Below are 16,772 nucleotides of genomic sequence, written 5' to 3' on the forward strand. Positions count from 1 at the left end.
TTCAATTTGGGTGTTCACCCCGGATCCCCCACAGCTGGGCTCAGATCCCTTTTTAAAAAAACAAAACTTCAACATTGGATCCTCTCTTCTGTGCTCAGATCCCCTTATTACAATGTCCAGAGAATATTCTTTCTCGGTTGACTCACGGTTCACCTCGGATCCCCCCTCAGATCCCTTTCTTTTACTCCATTAGTCTCCCTCAGCCGGGCTCGAACCAATTGCAGTATATTTGAAACCATTGAAGACTTTCGAATGTGCACAGGGATTAGCGTGACCCGTTGTAGGACCACTTCGAGCTCAAGATTCTCTTTTCTCACACTTCGCATCAGTTGGATACCTAACAGAGACTTTTGAATGAGCACCCATGTGGTGCCGACCACCCTGTCTATGGTATCTTTGTTTGGCCTCCCAAAGTTCAGTCACTCCTTTGGTTTCCAATTATATTTGCATCGCTCGTCACATGTGTCCCACACACTGTTCTCTTTCTTTATCCCCATACAATGTTGCCGCTTGCATCCTTGGTTCAAAACACAGGCTGGTTTGATATCAGTCTCTCCGACTCACCGACTGTGCTGTCTTTACTGACGCTGCTTTGTTGTAGGAGCCAAGGACAGTACCACGACAGCATCGCTCGTCCCTGCCTTGCTTATCGATGCAGGAGAGCCCCAGTACCTCCGACACACTGTGCAGGTTTGATCAGCTTTCGTTCCTGGTCTTAGGTTTCTTACTTTCCAAAGTTCACGGAGGTAATAGTCTTTACAACCCTCTCTGGTCTTGCTGTCTTTCTGCTCGTATTAAACTGCCATCTTGAAACTGCTGTTTCCTTGTGTGTTTTGCCTCCCTCCGAGTGTGCTTTCTTCATGCTCCGCCTTTTATCTGTGTGGGGACGTGTCGTTGTTGCTCACAGTGAGCTATCCATGAGAAAGTGTTTGTTTCGGGAAAGGGGGTGGGTTGAGTTAATAGGTATCCTACCTGGTCGGACGGGGAGAAGGTGTTACATATAGGGAAGGGGATACCGCGTCTCACCATCCGGTGTCCCTTTGCCACTCCCTGAAGACCCCTCATCCAGGTGAACCTCCTGCACTGGTCCACCCCCAGGAACTGGATACAAAAGCAATGGCTGTGTCCTGACCACCTGGATCAAAAAGACCCCAAAGGACTAGCTGGTGAGACACCTTCAGGTTTCTCACAGCACACACTCTGGCTTCTCTAGCAAGAGGATGCTGTTCAGAACATAGATATCTGGGCCTTCTGGGGCAAAGTCTCTTTCCCAATAAAAGTCTGTTATTTGCAGAGTGCCTGGATTAACAAACAAATGCCAAGTTCCTTTCTCATCAGGTTTTTCACATTCACAAGTTCTCGGGTTTACCGTTCATCACGGGTCTCCATCAGCCGGGATCGGACCCCCTTAAACACAAGTTCACAATAGGTCTTCCTCGGTCGAGCTCAGACCTTGCAATCTCACTTTCCCTGTTTTCTACTCTTTATCAAAAAATCAAAGACTTTAGACTGTGTGATGGATTTTGCTTAAACCATCGCAGGACCACTTCGATTCACTTTGCTCATAAGGTTGACCTTTAAACTTTACTTTCGCTTATACTACTTTTTGGCTGGCTACTTCAAACAGAGACCATCCGTTGAGCACACCCGCGGTGCCGGACCACTCTGTTACTTTGTATCGTACCTTCTCTGATTCATATTAAAGTTCAAACACCCATAGGCAATTGAGCCTTACTCGCGTCTTTCATCACACACGTTCGTAATCTTCGCTCTTAATACAATGTTGCCGTTTGCAACCTTAGTTTCAACACAGACTGGTCTTGTATTGGTCTCCGCAACTCACCAACTGTGTTGATTTCTCTGGTGCTGCTTTGATCCTGGAGTCAAGTACGGTACCACAGGGGCTGCTGCTCCTCCCTGACTCTTCCAGTCATGCATGATGGCCCTGGGTATCTGACACACAATGCAGGATTCTTCAGTCTGGTTTCCTGACCTTGCGCCTTTTAATATGAAGGTTTCTGGAAAGTAACGGTTTCTCACTGACAAGGTCAAGGGTATCTTCCTCCTCGTTCTCTCTTCTTGGTTTGCTGCATTTCTCCCCTCGTTCAGCTGCTGCCTGGAAAACGCTGCTCCTTTGTGTGTTTTGCCTCACTCAGAATATGCTCTCGAGCCGTGTGGGGAAGCTTGATGGAAATCAGGTGTGAGTCATCAAAGGTTATTGCCTGACTCTGCCTGACCATAGCAGTGGGACATGTCGGGTGCATTGCTCGGGTATGAGTCTGTTTTCTACCAGAACATGCTGTCTGTGTGAAAGTGTTTGTGTAGGAAAGGGGGCGGGAGAGGGGTAAAGTTCTCAGGTATCCTACCTGGTAGGATGGGGCGAAGGTGTTACAGGTGCGGGGTCCTGCTTCTCGCCGTCAGGTGTCCCACTCCCAATCCCCGAAGACCCCTCACGGTATGAGTCTGTTTTCTACCAGAACATGCTGTCTGTGTGAAAGTGTTTGTGTAGGAAAGGGGGCGGGAGAGGGGTAAAGTTCTCAGGTATCCTACCTGGTAGGATGGGGCGAAGGTGTTACAGGTGCGGGGTCCTGCTTCTCGCCGTCAGGTGTCCCACTCCCAATCCCCGAAGACCCCTCACTGAGGTAATCCTCCTGCACTGGTCCATTCCCAGGGTCTGGATCCAAAGGCGATGGCCGTGCCCTGCCACCCGAGAGAGAGATCCTCAGGGACTAGCGGGTGAGACACACTCTAGTTTCTCACAATACACAGTGGGTTTCTGAGGTCTTCACTTTCATTGTATCTCACTGATATCTGGTTCCAAATTCACCTTGTCTTTATATGGAAGGAAAATCTGTTGTGAGAGGAGATTCTATGAAATCTTGGTGTAACAAGGATATCTGTAATAGGATAAGACTACAGCGATAATTACATTATTTATTCGCATAACAGACAGATTTGTATGTGGAGATTAGGGGTGTCACGGTATTAGTTTTATAACGGTACGATAAACTTCTTGCCAAATGACGGTATATCATGGTTATCGCGGTATAGCAGGCGGAGTTAACTAATCTTAACAAATATTTTCTAAAAGGTCACAAATTGTCAGATTTATCATCAAAAACAAAACCAGGCACACAGAGCCAGAATTGGGGTTTTCAACATACTTTCCACTGAAATGCCACCCCTTGCTTCCACCAAACACAAACACACATGTGGAGAGGAGGAGGGGGAACTGCTGCAACTGGGAAAGTAAACTGATAGCTTTTCTTAAGTGGTCATTTAGGCTTTTAGCTCCCCCACTGGCTACTGGGGAAGATGAAAATGTTGCCATCTTTATAACCTGCATGCCACAGATCAACGGAGGATGATGGTAGTATAAGCTTGTGTGCACACACACACGCGCACGCACGCGCTCTTTACGTTACAGCCTTTAGGTTACTTGCGGGCCAACATGTTACCCTTTGGTATGACAGTAGGGAATACCCACAGAGATTAGTGAATTTCACAGTGTGACTTATTATATGTAAATTCAATGATAGAACCAGGGAAATCCTCCATTGTCATATGTTTAGCAAACATTATCCATTATAAATATATAAACCCCAAAGCCGCCAACCCAAAGTAAACCCTTTTCCTTCTTGGCACTGTATTTATTCTTCCTATTGCTAGCATATTGATTTTGTGTCAGGCACGTGTGGTTTATGGAAGGGCATTAAAAACTGCTCCAACTGAAACTACTTTGCAGATGGCACATCCAACAGTGCAAGACCAAGACTGCGCAGAACTTGCTTACTGCAGCCTTTCCAAATCAGATTGAAAAGCACACTTGTAGTGATACACAAAATTGCAAATTTGCCAATCAGGGCTTTAGATGACAGCATTAGCCGCTGAAAGCCAATAGTTTATTCAAAGTATGTGCCAAAAATGCTGACAGTAGTCTGTTGTACCACTTCCATTATGCAGAAGTGAGCTACAAGGAATATGCAGGCCTAGTAGGGGTGGTAGGTCACATTATGCATTGTAGATAAACAGGCAGGGCGAAGGCCCCAGCTCTGTAGCTAATAGACATTATTGGAGTGTTTGGAACATTATGGCACCTATATAGCGCTTAGATAGCCAGTCTTAAGCGCTATGAACACTAAGCTATGAGTGCATGCCTTTTAGAGCTTGCTCACATGGGGTTAATTCATCTCGGCTTCTCTTAGAATATTCTGCCTTTCTAACGGTAGCCCTGCATGGCTTCGTAAACAAATCCTCTTTCTCTGAGAAGGCACTGATAAGACATTCCTGAGCTTTCGCGCAGATTGGCTCCAAGTAGGGAGGGGCACAGAAAAGGAGCACAGTGGAAATTCACAGAGTTGGGTTTTTCCATGAGCAAGCCTATATTTTGCACAGGGAAAGTTCTGGAACTGTGCGTCATGGACTGACAGCACGAGATTATAAAAATGCATGCCCACATGACTCAGGTGGGAGATCGATCTGTGGACTTGGTTCGAGCAAGATCAAGTGTCCGGAATTTATGGCTCTGTCGGCACCCTGCAGCGCTGTCCTCTGAGCGGGGCTTGTTACAGCTAGCTTATGAGGGCCAGGGTCTCCCAGTGCTGATTGAAGAGGCGTAAGACTGTGTTTCTCTATGTTTTTCTAAGTTCTATGTTTCTCTATATTTTGCATTTCTCTAAGTTTTGTGCTTTGTAATCTTCTCTAACTTGAATCCCAAGATGTTGCTGAAATTCACTGTTTAGAATAAAATACTAAAACTTATTGAAGGTGTCATTTGTCACTAGCATGAGTTCACTGCTCAGCACAATAGAACCTGTATTTTGGGCTGAATTGGGTAATTTTTGCTCCCAAGGGCTGGTCCCGAGGAAGATTTGCCCAATATCAAGACATTTGGTGGCAGCTTGGGGATTTGTGCAGAGCAGTGCCTTGCTGTGAAATGACAAATTGTGTGAGAGAACACAGTGCAGAGTGATGAGCAGGCTGTCGCATTTCCTTGGTGGTCTCACTGCAGCTCTGAGACACAAAAGACAGCAACGTTGTGTCGGCTTGCCGTGGCCGATAGCTTGTGTGGTTAAGAATCCCTTCAGTAAATCAGTCGTGGCTGACTTATTTCTTGGGAATGGTGCCAGGGAGCACATGGCGATAAACAAGCGGGAAATGGCTATGTTTAAAGCGCTCCGATGAATGGTCAAGAAAGATTTATGTTCAATTAGGAAAGAATTTTATCATGCGGTTTCCCCAAGTTTAAAGTTGTAATTTGAAATGCAAAGTGAGACGGAGTTCTCAACTCTATTCTGTCATGAGGGCAGGAAAATAGTTGCGAGGATTTGATATGCAAATTGTGAACAGTAATTCTAACCATTGACTCAGCCCCAGTGTGCTAGCGAGTGGGGGGCTGTAATGTAAGGAGGCGAAGGTTCGCTTTTTTTTAATGTATGCTTTTGAAGTGCTCACATTCCTGAAGATAACGTGGGAATGAGCCGTGTTTAGGAGAAAGCGTAACATCTGTGTTGAGAGCCTAAAGGGTTTGTTTTTCTTTTGGCAACTGTAAATTCCATGTGCTGGTGGTGCATTCTGTTTAAAGGAAACACACTAAAATGGCTACATTGCATTTTAGCTGTGCCATGCTTACAATGGGTGAGAGACTCACTTAAAAAAGAAAGTGAGTGAATGGTATTTGGATTTCCGATTTTTGTGTATTGATTTGGAATTGCAGAATCAGTTTGCAATGGTTTGGGGGGAAAAGACAATTTATATTTTTCTAAATTGCCCCTAAATTGCCCCTGGAGTATTTTTTGACTGTTCCCACGCTATGCCATGGATTTGTACTGTTGCGTTATAAGTGATGTATGTTTTGGAAATAGTGACCTGTTGATTGAGGTACATGGTGAAAAATGTTGTTGACACATTAACAGCCCACAAGCAATATAGAGTGTGGGTTGCTCTTGCAGAGAAAAAAAAACGTGCAGGAAGCTGCACTACACATGGCATGTTTTAAATGCACTGAAATAAGTGGTTATATTCTGGCAATGGTACAACAGAATGAAAAATCTGTGTGTGATAAGACAGCACAAAGATTTAGTGGGTTGCGGGTTCTTTTTAAAGATCGCACATTGCATTGGAGTGAGTTTGTGAAGCCAAACTACAAGGTTACGAGGAAAAAGAAAAGAAAAATGTATGCCTTTAAATGGAACATTGATCAGTTCAAAACAGGCTAAAAGACGCTTTGACATTTTGGCAAAGTTACATGGAGTAGAATCTGATGACAAGAAAAAGTGCCTCTTTTGAAAATAAGAGTCTTGCTGTGTAGAGCTTGTGCCTTGAAGATAACTTGCACTGTCTTGGGCGAGGTGCGCGAGGAAAAAAAAAACTTTTGGAGGAAGGCAGGAAACAGTTAATCTGGATGAACTGTCTGAAACGAGTGCCTTTCATTGAAGCCGCCCCAATTTAAGAGTTATAGGCAAAGAGATAAGTTTGCTGCGTGCTCATGGGGCTGCCATGTGCACATGAAAGATAAACAATGACATTCCTGCATTCCATCCCCTGTGAGAGACACCGTCAGTGTGAGCAAAAACTGAGGAGGGGGGTGCAGAGACAGAATGCTGAAACAGAACTGAAGGCAATAATTGCTGTGAGTGAGAAATTGAAAAAGAGTGCAATCTACCTTACATGCTGATGTACGTATGCTTTCTAACACCGGCATGCAATAACAGAGCTGATCAGAAGTAAAAAATTAGCCCAGTTTCAACACTGGAAGGAAAACAAATGCTGCATGCAGGATGGCAGACGGGCACATTGCATCTGAACATTTGGGGAACCTGTGCATCTGTGAATGGGCTAAGAAAAGACAGCTGCCCATTTCAAGAGACATTGCCGTGCAAGCTGCATCCCCATGTGCCATGTGATGTGATGTGAAGTAAAGCGACATTGCCGTGCAAGCTGCATACCAGTGCTCCATGTGATGTGAACTGAAGTAAAGCGCCGTGCACTGGAGAAGAAACCTCTAGGCGCTTTGAGAAGTGAAAATACACAGCTTGCAAAATGCAAGCTACATTGCCAGGGCTGGATTAACTGACAAAGACATTATGGTGTTCCAGATGGAATCAAACTGACAAAGGTAGCCGTTTTGCAAGAGACAACATGCAGAGCGGGGCTTTGGAGTATAACATGAACACTGCACATTAGCCATGATCCAGAAGCCTCACGGCTTAGTGCAAGAATGAATGATTTGTTGAAGCAAATAAAAGGAACTGATTCAGACTATCGCTCTCAAAGGGGTGGGCCAAGAAATCAGCAGACACCCTTTGGGAAAATGACACGTGGAAAACCAGAGGCTTGAAAGGCACTAGCTGTATGGAGAAAAATAAACAAAGCTGCTTGTGCAACTAACTGCAAGCGGTATTGGACTGAAATACTTTACCTTTGAAATATGGAGTGATGCCAGCAGGGCAACCTAAATCAAGATCATGAAACACTGGAAGCAAGTTGGTGCCTGGCATTCGTGATCGCTTTGGTGAAAAAGAAAAGCATTGATCCATTGAGAAGTGCGACCTGGGTACTTATTATATGGCTTTTGTAAAATCACAGATCAGTCTGAAGTACCATTGACCAACTAGGATCGCATTGCACAAATGAGTTTGTGATTAGGCAGTTACACCCCGTATGGTTGAGTGCAAATAAGCCCCCAGTAACATGCAGAAGGGTGACAAATAATTGTGGTAGCAATGATAAAGTGTGTAGTTACCTGATGAGACTTCTGAAGGCGGGGGTGGTGTTAAGGGAAGGGGTGGATAACGCTGATATTGTAGTTTTGATGACATCCCAACGTGACTAACAATGACATTGTACTTTTGATGAAATCCTAACATTTCTGTTTGTATTTTGCCTAGGCAAAAAACCAAGACAGTTGCGTGCCATGATTGGGGTAGATGTGTGCAATTTGCGGGTGACACTGATCAGTCAAGCAGACGCATTCTCAGAGAAAGCGAGTCACTGCGAGATGATATGTGAACTTTGAACCTGTCCTGCACCGCACTCAATGCTGCTAACATGCATGACGTATGAGGACATTTGTTCTGCAACCTGCGAAAGGTGTCCAACAGAGTAATAACTTTTGCTGAACTGGCACGGTGCAGACTTGGCTAGTTATCAAACATTTGATGCTGCACATTCCAATGATTCAGTTGCTGGAAATAACTTGGTTGATATGTTTTGCCTTTCTTGGTTAAAGGACTGTGGACAATGGGTTGTGGACTGTAACATCATGCACCACAAACAGCTGTGTGACACAGCACTTGAATGCTAACACATTGAAAAACGGTTTTTAAATGCACTTTTTGAGATGAATCTGAAAAAACGAAATGTTTTGCTCTTCCAACTGAATTGCTTTAACCAGAGATATTTTGCCTTTTCTAAAACTACTACGTTGCACGTAGGCAGGAAAATGATTTATGAATTGTGTGGGCAGCAGGATTATGCAAGCAGGAGCGTAATTTATTTTGAGATAAAATGAGTGCGCACACCAAAGTCAGCTGTGCGTTGGTTAAGGTTCTTAATTGGAAGTAATGCTGCCAAGTGTGTGAGCTCTAATTTGAGATGGTAATCTTTGAAACACTGGATACTTTTACAGCTAGCCTTAAGGCGGGTAAATGAAACCATGACAAACTTGATATTTGATTTTATAAAACAGTGTGTGACACGGTTTTTGTTAAACCAACCAGTTTCATGTTTTTGTGGGGACAGCTGTCTCCAGCACACTAATGCAAAGAGTCACCTTTTGATTGTAGACATTTAGAATAATTCTTTGGAAAAGCGCTACAAATTAGTATCCACATGGAATTGCTAGCGTACTGGCCTGGCACATTGTCGGGCATCTTTTGTCACTGACTCATATGACTGGTGCGTATGAAATCCTAGGCCCAAATGTTTCAGTGAATGGATCCAACGATTTGTTTTTCTGACCAAGAACTGCAGCGAGTGTTCTCGCCAAGATTTTATGGACTATAATTTGACTAAATGCATTTCACACAATGGTGTGATGAAACAGCCACTGCCGGATGGTAGCATGGTGTTTGTAGCTAAAACTAATTTTGTTTATGGTAGGCATCCCACTTGGAGAAGGGTATTCTCCAAGCCACACAAGGTAGAAACTGTGAACATGTTAGATTTTCTAGTAGTAAGGCAACAATTAAATTGTAGGCTGGTAATGCACACCTCTATTATTACAGTGATACACTTAGACATAGATTTATCACGAGGCAATGTTTCCTTAGTACTACCAAGCTGCTACAAATGGAGTCCATTTCTATGGCCCATCACCAGAGTGCGCGTAGCTAGGGAGCTAGATTCATTAATTGCGGGAGCAGCGGGGAGTAACAGGAGCTTTATACGCTTTTGACATAGAAACTGTGCACAATAAGCTAGCCACTATGGGTTCTGATGCCAGCTCTGCTATAAAACTTCTGGCCTAGTGGGGCCCATTGATACGCCCAACACTGCTACAAGTATTGGCCACCACCTCAGATGGCAAAACTTTAGTTATGAAGACACTTTTTCTGCCATAGGGCAGGTCAACAAGACTGCTAAATACGCACGATGCATTTTATGGCAAACATTGTTTAATCAGCAGGTGTTGGCTTTTTACTGAGTGGGGGCGACCATCCTCAACCCACTGGCACACAGAGCTACAGTTACCAGCAAACACATGGATCAAACCGCTTGCTTTTGATTGCATGAATAACACATGCCATGTTTTAATGCAAGTTAGTAGAATTGTTTTTATTTTGATAACCTGGTGCCCATGGGTTCACCTTGCTCATGAAATTAGATGGTTTTTGGTTTGGTTCCACATACATGGGGGAAGTGTCTAATCACACAGCCCATAGTCACGTTTGAATGCCCTGGGATCAGGGGGAGGGTAGGCCCTTAGAGTGAAAGGCTGCCAGGTTTAGAATTGGTAACCATACATAAATGCAATAGTGCATTGTAGATTAGACTACAACGGATTGCCTTGACATTCTAACTGCATGCTGCTTTTTAACTGACAATCAGTTATACAATAATTATTTAGCCCTAGAGTAAATGTCCATGTTCACTTTGTGTAGGTATTTTTGTGTAGGCCAGGTTTTGGCAAGGGTATTTGTCACTGTTCACTTTGTGTACATTTTTGTTTAGGTAGTGTTTTTACTAACCTTGCATGCCACGCTGACTAACCGCTAGAAGATAGTTTGCTTAAACCTCTTGCAAAGCCCCAAGGTCTTTATCACTGCACTACATACTATGTTGATGGGTATTAGTCAGCATTGTCGCACACACTTTGAATAGGGGTGGAGTGTAGTGATACACAAAATTGCAAATTTGCCAATCAGGGCTTTAGATGACAGCATTAGCCGCTGAAAGCCAATAGTTTATTCAAAGTATGTGCCAAAAATGCTGACAGTAGTCTGTTGTAACACTTCCATTATGCAGTAGTGATCTACAAGGAATATGCAGGCCTAGTAGGGGTGGTAGGTCACATTATGCATTGTAGATAAACAGGCAGGGCGAAGGCCCCAGCTCTGTAGCTAATAGACATTATTGGAGTGTTTGGAACATTATGGCACCTATATAGCGCTTAGATAGCCAGTTTTATGCGCTATGAACACTAAGCTATGAGTGCATGCCTTTTAGAGCTTGCTCACATGGGGTTAATTCATCTCGGCTTCTCTTAGAATATTCTGCCTTTCTAACGGTAAAATCCTCTTTCTCTGAGAAGGCACTGATAAGACATTCCTGAGCTTTCGCGCAGATGGGCTCCAAGTAGGGAGGGGCACAGAAAAGGAGCAGGAGTGGAAATTCACAGAGTTGGGTTTTTCCATGAGCAAGCCTATATTTTGCACAGGGAAAGTTCTGGAACTGTGCGTCATGGACTGACAGCACGAGATTATAAAAATGCATGCCCACATGACTCAGGTGGGAGATCGATCTGTGGACTTGGTTCGAGCAAGATCAAGTGTCCGGAATTTATGGCTCTGTCGGCACCCTGCAGCGCTGTCCTCTGAGCGGGGCTTGTTACAGCTAGCTTATGAGGGCCAGGGTCTCCCAGTGCTGATTGAAGGGGCGTAAGACTGTGTTTCTCTATGTTTTTCTAAGTTCTATGTTTCTCTATATTTTGCATTTCTCTAAGTTTTGTGCTTTGTAATCTTCTCTAACTTGAATCCCAAGATGTTGCTGAAATTCACTGTTTAGAATACTAAAACTTATTGAAGGTGTCATTTGTCACTAGCATGAGTTCACTGCTCGGCACAATAGAACCTGTATTTTGGGCTGAATTGGGTAATTTTTGCTCCCAAGGGCTGGTCCCGAGGAAGATTTGCCCAATATCAAGACAACACTTAACGGTATAAACAGTATACCGGTATAAACAATGTGACGGTTATTATTGTCTAATTGAGTGGTTCACGGTATCTTTAACGGTATACCTTAATACCGTTACATCCCTAGTGGAGATATTCAAAGAGTTATTTATTAACAAAGACAAATAGGTTGAAGCACTGCGCTCTGTTTGCCACCATCTGTCTTGCCAACTGTTTCTTTCTGGATAAGATGTTTGCAGAATACAAATATAATACAAATATATTTTAAAGAAAGGGGTCCTTCCACAGTGGGGTTTAACTAGTTCGTTTGGGTATTTGAAAATGTCTATTCAAATCACTACATATTTGTAATATGGTATGAAGAGTTCCTTTACAGATGAACTCAATTTGTCAGCTGATCATTGCAGCCTTATACTAACGTTTAAAGTCTAACATTTAAAGTCTGGAAAAGACAGTCTGCCTACATGCTGCATTAACTTTAAGTATTCAGGGCTCTCCTTGCTATTTCCAAAGCTTCAAAGAAAACGACTCAAAGTTGCTTGTAATTTCTTTAAAAAGGTTGACAGTGTGTAGATTAGGAAGGCATGCATAGAGAAATTTGAGCCAACATGATCTGTTTGTTAATGTTACAATGCAATGCCATATAATAGATCAGTCATTAGTTTTGGCTATTAGGTGGCACTAATTAGCGGATTATTACATTGTAGTATGGCTAGGAGGGAGGTGCGATATGAAGGACACAAAGCTTGTAGGTGTTGTTTGGTTATTTACTCGCCCTTTGACTGTCCATGTCCATATTAATCGCTATGGCCATTTCCACACACTTTCTTCCGCTCCCCTTTTAAAACACATCCTCCTGGCATCCCTTTGAGCTAACTTTATCAAGCAGTAAAATAAAACTTTGTGCTCAAGTGCCTGCCAGGGTTATTGCAAAGCAGTCTTCTGAGAAATAATGGTTTTATTGGGGCTGTAAATGCACTACTGGTTTAATGAAAATATCTTAGCCACGTGCACCTTCAGCCACTTGATTTATACGCAGTATGTAAATATTGCACACCTGCACAGCCCCCCTGGCAACTCTTGCACTCGGGGACTGTTTCTGTATCCCTACAGCCCCTAATAGCACTTGACACCTGATGTCTGCACTTACTCTTGCACTTGCCACCAGCTGGCTACACTTCTTATCCTGTTTATTCTATTTATCATCCTCATAAATTCACTGTTCCTCCCATGTTCTGCACTGCCCCCATCTTGCACTTTTCCCCTTCCCCCCCTCCACCGCACTTGCGCGATCTCAATGTCACCTGGCCTAGTAGGATCGCTGTCTCTCTCTTCCCTCTGTTTCCCTTCCCTTGCCTCGTCGCGCCCTGAAACACCTGTGTATAGGCGCGTTATAAATGCCATATCATATCAAGCATTAGCAAAGCCAACAGATTTGGCTTGTGTTCTAGGTATTAGGCATTTGCCAGGCATCCTATTATATGGCCAGGTACTCGCACCAGTTTGCAGCTGCTATCATCAACAGCCATTTAGTACCATTATGGCCATGCCTGGAAAATGCATGTCCCATCCCTATACAAAAGCCAAAACTGTTGGCATTGCCAATACTGTTTTTCTTAAATGCCTTGGAACTCTTTCAGAAGAGATTTTGAGTTCAACTGCCACATTTCCTCTTGATCTGCGCGCTTTCGTGCCAGGATACTCAGCATTCTTGTGAACCACTAAGGAGAGGGGAGGGATGCACACGAAGAAGGGTTGCATGTGTCCTGTAATACTAAGAGCGTTGATGCTGACCTCCTTTTCGTAATCTTGATATTAGCGAAGCTCATTTCTGGTGCTCTGTAGAGTGTTTGGTCCATCTCACAAAGGCATCAGTGAGCCAATCTCTTCCATTAAGTTCGACAGGTGTTGCATCGAAGCTCTATTCTATGCTTGGTCACTGTCAAAAGGAATAGCAACTAAAGAGCTTTTTCAATGAGCATCTAACATCAAACCCTTTTTGTATTACATTTATCTGTACAATGCTCGCTCTGTTGCCCTTTTCTTATACCAGAAGGGTTGTACATTGTTTGTACCAGTAACCCAAACAATTTCTGAATGTACTATCTGAAATGTGTTTTGAGCACATTTCTTATAGAAATTTGGCTGGATTTACTTTTCAACAAGAACAGGAGTTGGTATACCTAGAAGGTTTTGTTGAAGTTCCAATAACTAATTCACTTTACACAGAATTGTAGCCGTTTGATTTGTGTGTTCCTCTAAGCACTGTCACTGCTGCCTTAAGAACAGCAATGATTTGAGAGTTGGTCCAAGGGTCTTTACTATACAATTTTCAATTGAAGTGGATGGTAGTTGAAATGTGGGAATAGTAGGACACTAACATGTTTCCCTCTCTTGTCTCCAGCGGGCTTCCCACCTCCCTAGCCCAGGCTTCCCTGCCCCCATTGTAGACAACCAGAGATCGATAATGTCCACTGTCTAGGATGCTTACTATAGTGAGGGACTAATGGCTGCAGCCTTCTCCCTTAAAAGGTCTCCTAGGTGCAGCCTATCCTGATGTCACAGGGTTGTCTGAACTTTATAATGGAAAATTGTGCTTTCCAGATACTCATGTATCACTCTGTCTTCCCCATATATGCTCTTATATTCTTGACCCCAATGTCTTTTCCTTCCTCTTTCACTGACCCCTCTCCTCCAGTTCTACACTTTTCCTTTCTCTGATGTTCACACATTTCCCACCGACACCCTTATCTATTGTTCTTTATCTCCCTATGATCGCCCATCCCTGCTACTCTCCACTATTCACTGCTACTTTATACTCCTTGCACAACATATTTTACTTCCATATAAAGACAATGTGAATATGGAACCAGATAGCGGTGAGATACAGTGAAAGTGAAGACCTCAGAAACATTATACTCCATAATTTCTATTCCCCTCTATTCTGCACTCCTCTCCACTTATCTCCATGCCCCAGTACTCTCTACCCACCTCCCTCTTATGTGCACCCTCCTTTGACTCTCCCAATCACCTGTCTCACTCACACACATGTACTCACCTAATCTTCCACTTTCCCTCGGTCACTCTCCACGCTCACCATACACACACTCGCACCCAATTACCACTTTTTCTCACCAGCCAATAACTCCCCTTTCACACACTCTCATTTAGTCTCTTTTGTGGGTCCGGTATCTCGCCAGTCACTGCTGCTTATAATGGATCCCATAGCCCTGGAAAAGAAAAAGAGAGAACACTGGCCATCAAAGTGAAAATACACGTGGGGTTATTGAGAGTGGTACTCCCTACTTGCAACTAGGCACATGAGAAGGGGGCAGAGACTGAGACCCTCCCTCACCCCAACTCTGGAGAAGGACTGGTTTTGGCTAACATCCCGGTAGGCCTCCTGACCCAGGTTGAGCGGGGTCCCTATCCCCTCCTTGACAGGGTCAGGCACATCACAATGAGTGACCTGCCTCAGATGGTCCAAACTAAAGATGGCACAAGAACTGCCTCTCACATACCAATAGCTCACCTTGCACACTTCTCTGGAATTCGCCTCCACACTGGATGCACCGTTCTTCCTCCACCTGGTCTCTCGGTCCACATTCTCATCCATTTACCTCACTGTAAACAAACCACACTGATTTGACCTTCCTGCCTTCCTTTTTCCTCTCTTCCCCCCCCCCCCCTCGATTGGTACCCCACCTCAGCTGCTTCCCAGGTTCCCCAGACCAATCCCTGACTTGCTCTCCACCAGAGTACGGGTTAAAGAGAAGAGAAATCATAAAGAATGCTCTTAGTCGCCTTTAAGGCGACTATGCAGGGATTGTGCCTCTCCTGACAGTAGGTATGCGGAAGCGGCTACTGGATACGCTGCACCGGACGGAAACTCAGGTGGCGGACCTAGATAGGGAGGCGGCAAGAGGGGCCCAAGTAGGGAAAAGCTTGGCACAGAAGCTCGAGTTTCATCAGAGGACCCTAGTAGACCTGACACATTTTGACAACAGTAAGTGGGATGTCCGACTGCATGGAGAAGGGGATAAGGCGGGAAAGTTACTGGCCTGGCTGATCAGCAGAGAAAATCTGAGTCGGGTCATTACCCAAATTAGGACCGGATCGGGGAGATAGTAGGCACTCAGGAGAGGATTAATGAGGCCTTTGTGGCATTTTATAGAGCTCTATATACGAGTGAGAGTGTGGATGTGGATGTGGAAGACCTTATGGAACTAATACATCTACCGAAACTAGGGGAGGACCTGAGGCAGGAATTGGAGGCCCCAATTGAGGAGGGAGATATTTGATGGGCAATCAGTAATATGAGGAGAGGCACAGCACCTGCTAGTGACGGGTTTCCTGTGGAGTTTTACTCCACTTTCATTGATCTCCTGGCTTCGCAGCTCCAGAGGGTATATGAGGAAGCATTTTGGAAGGGACGCCTTCTGGAATCTATGAGAGAAGCAGTGATTACAGTGATCTTGAAGGAAGGAAAGGACCTGTTGGACTGCATGGCGTATCGGCCCATATCCTTGTTAAATGTTGACTGGAAAATTCTAGGGAAAATTCTGGCTACTAGTATGGCGTAGGTGGCGCCGCAACTTATCCACCCAGACCAGCGTGGGTTTGTTGGGGTAGGAATACCTACGGCAATATTACTCGTCTCCATTATGTTATGGATCAAGTGAAGTCGCGGGAGCAGAACATGGCGATAGCCTCCTTTGACTCTATGAAAGCGTTTGATCCACTAGAATGGAAGTGGTTATTTCGAGTGCTAAGGGAATTCGGGTTTAGGGAAAACATTTGCAGATGGCTGGGTTTGCTGTATAACAAGCTGATGGCAATGGTGCGGACCAACAACTGGATATCTAATTTGTTGGAATTGGGCGGGGGGACACGGCAGGGCTGTGCAGCTTCCCCGATTCTTTTCGCCTTGGCCCTGGAACCGTTGGCGGCATTTCTCTGACAAGAAATGGCAGATACAGGGATTGCAGTTGGGGGGTCTGGGACATATAGTTTCATTGTATGCGGATGACCTGCTGTTCTATATAGCAGACACAAAGGTATACCTCCCAGAGCTACTGGAGATATTGCAAATCCTTTGGTTTATGTCCGGTTTCCATATTAACGTAGACAAATCGGTACTATTCCCGCTGGGAAGGCTGCGAGATACTCAACTGGAGGATCTACCAAGGGTGGGGATAAAATGGTAGAGGGAGTCATTTAAGTACCTTGGCATACAGATATTCCACGACATGGAAGACACATTGTTCATAACACAGGTAGGGCGCTGTCGAAAGTAGGTGATTTGGTCCAATTCTGGAAAAACCTGCCTCTCTCCCTGATGGGAAGAGTAGCACTATGTAAGATGGTGATCCTTCCGCGACTGCTTTACTACTTCTCCAACATACCATATGTGATGAA

At 44.4% G+C, this 16,772-nt stretch overlaps 1 protein-coding gene across 3 annotated transcripts in view; it reads left to right on the top strand.

Moving 5' to 3' along the window:
• Positions 1-16,772, top strand: part of LOC138488041 (ester hydrolase C11orf54 homolog) — a 258,137-nt gene that overhangs the window by 60,237 nt on the left and 181,128 nt on the right. The window lies entirely within an intron of this gene.

This window comes from Ambystoma mexicanum, chromosome 9 (assembly GCF_040938575.1).
Source record: "Ambystoma mexicanum isolate Mex_15411 chromosome 9, UKY_AmexF1_1, whole genome shotgun sequence".
Taxonomy (NCBI): Eukaryota; Metazoa; Chordata; class Amphibia; order Caudata; family Ambystomatidae; genus Ambystoma; species Ambystoma mexicanum.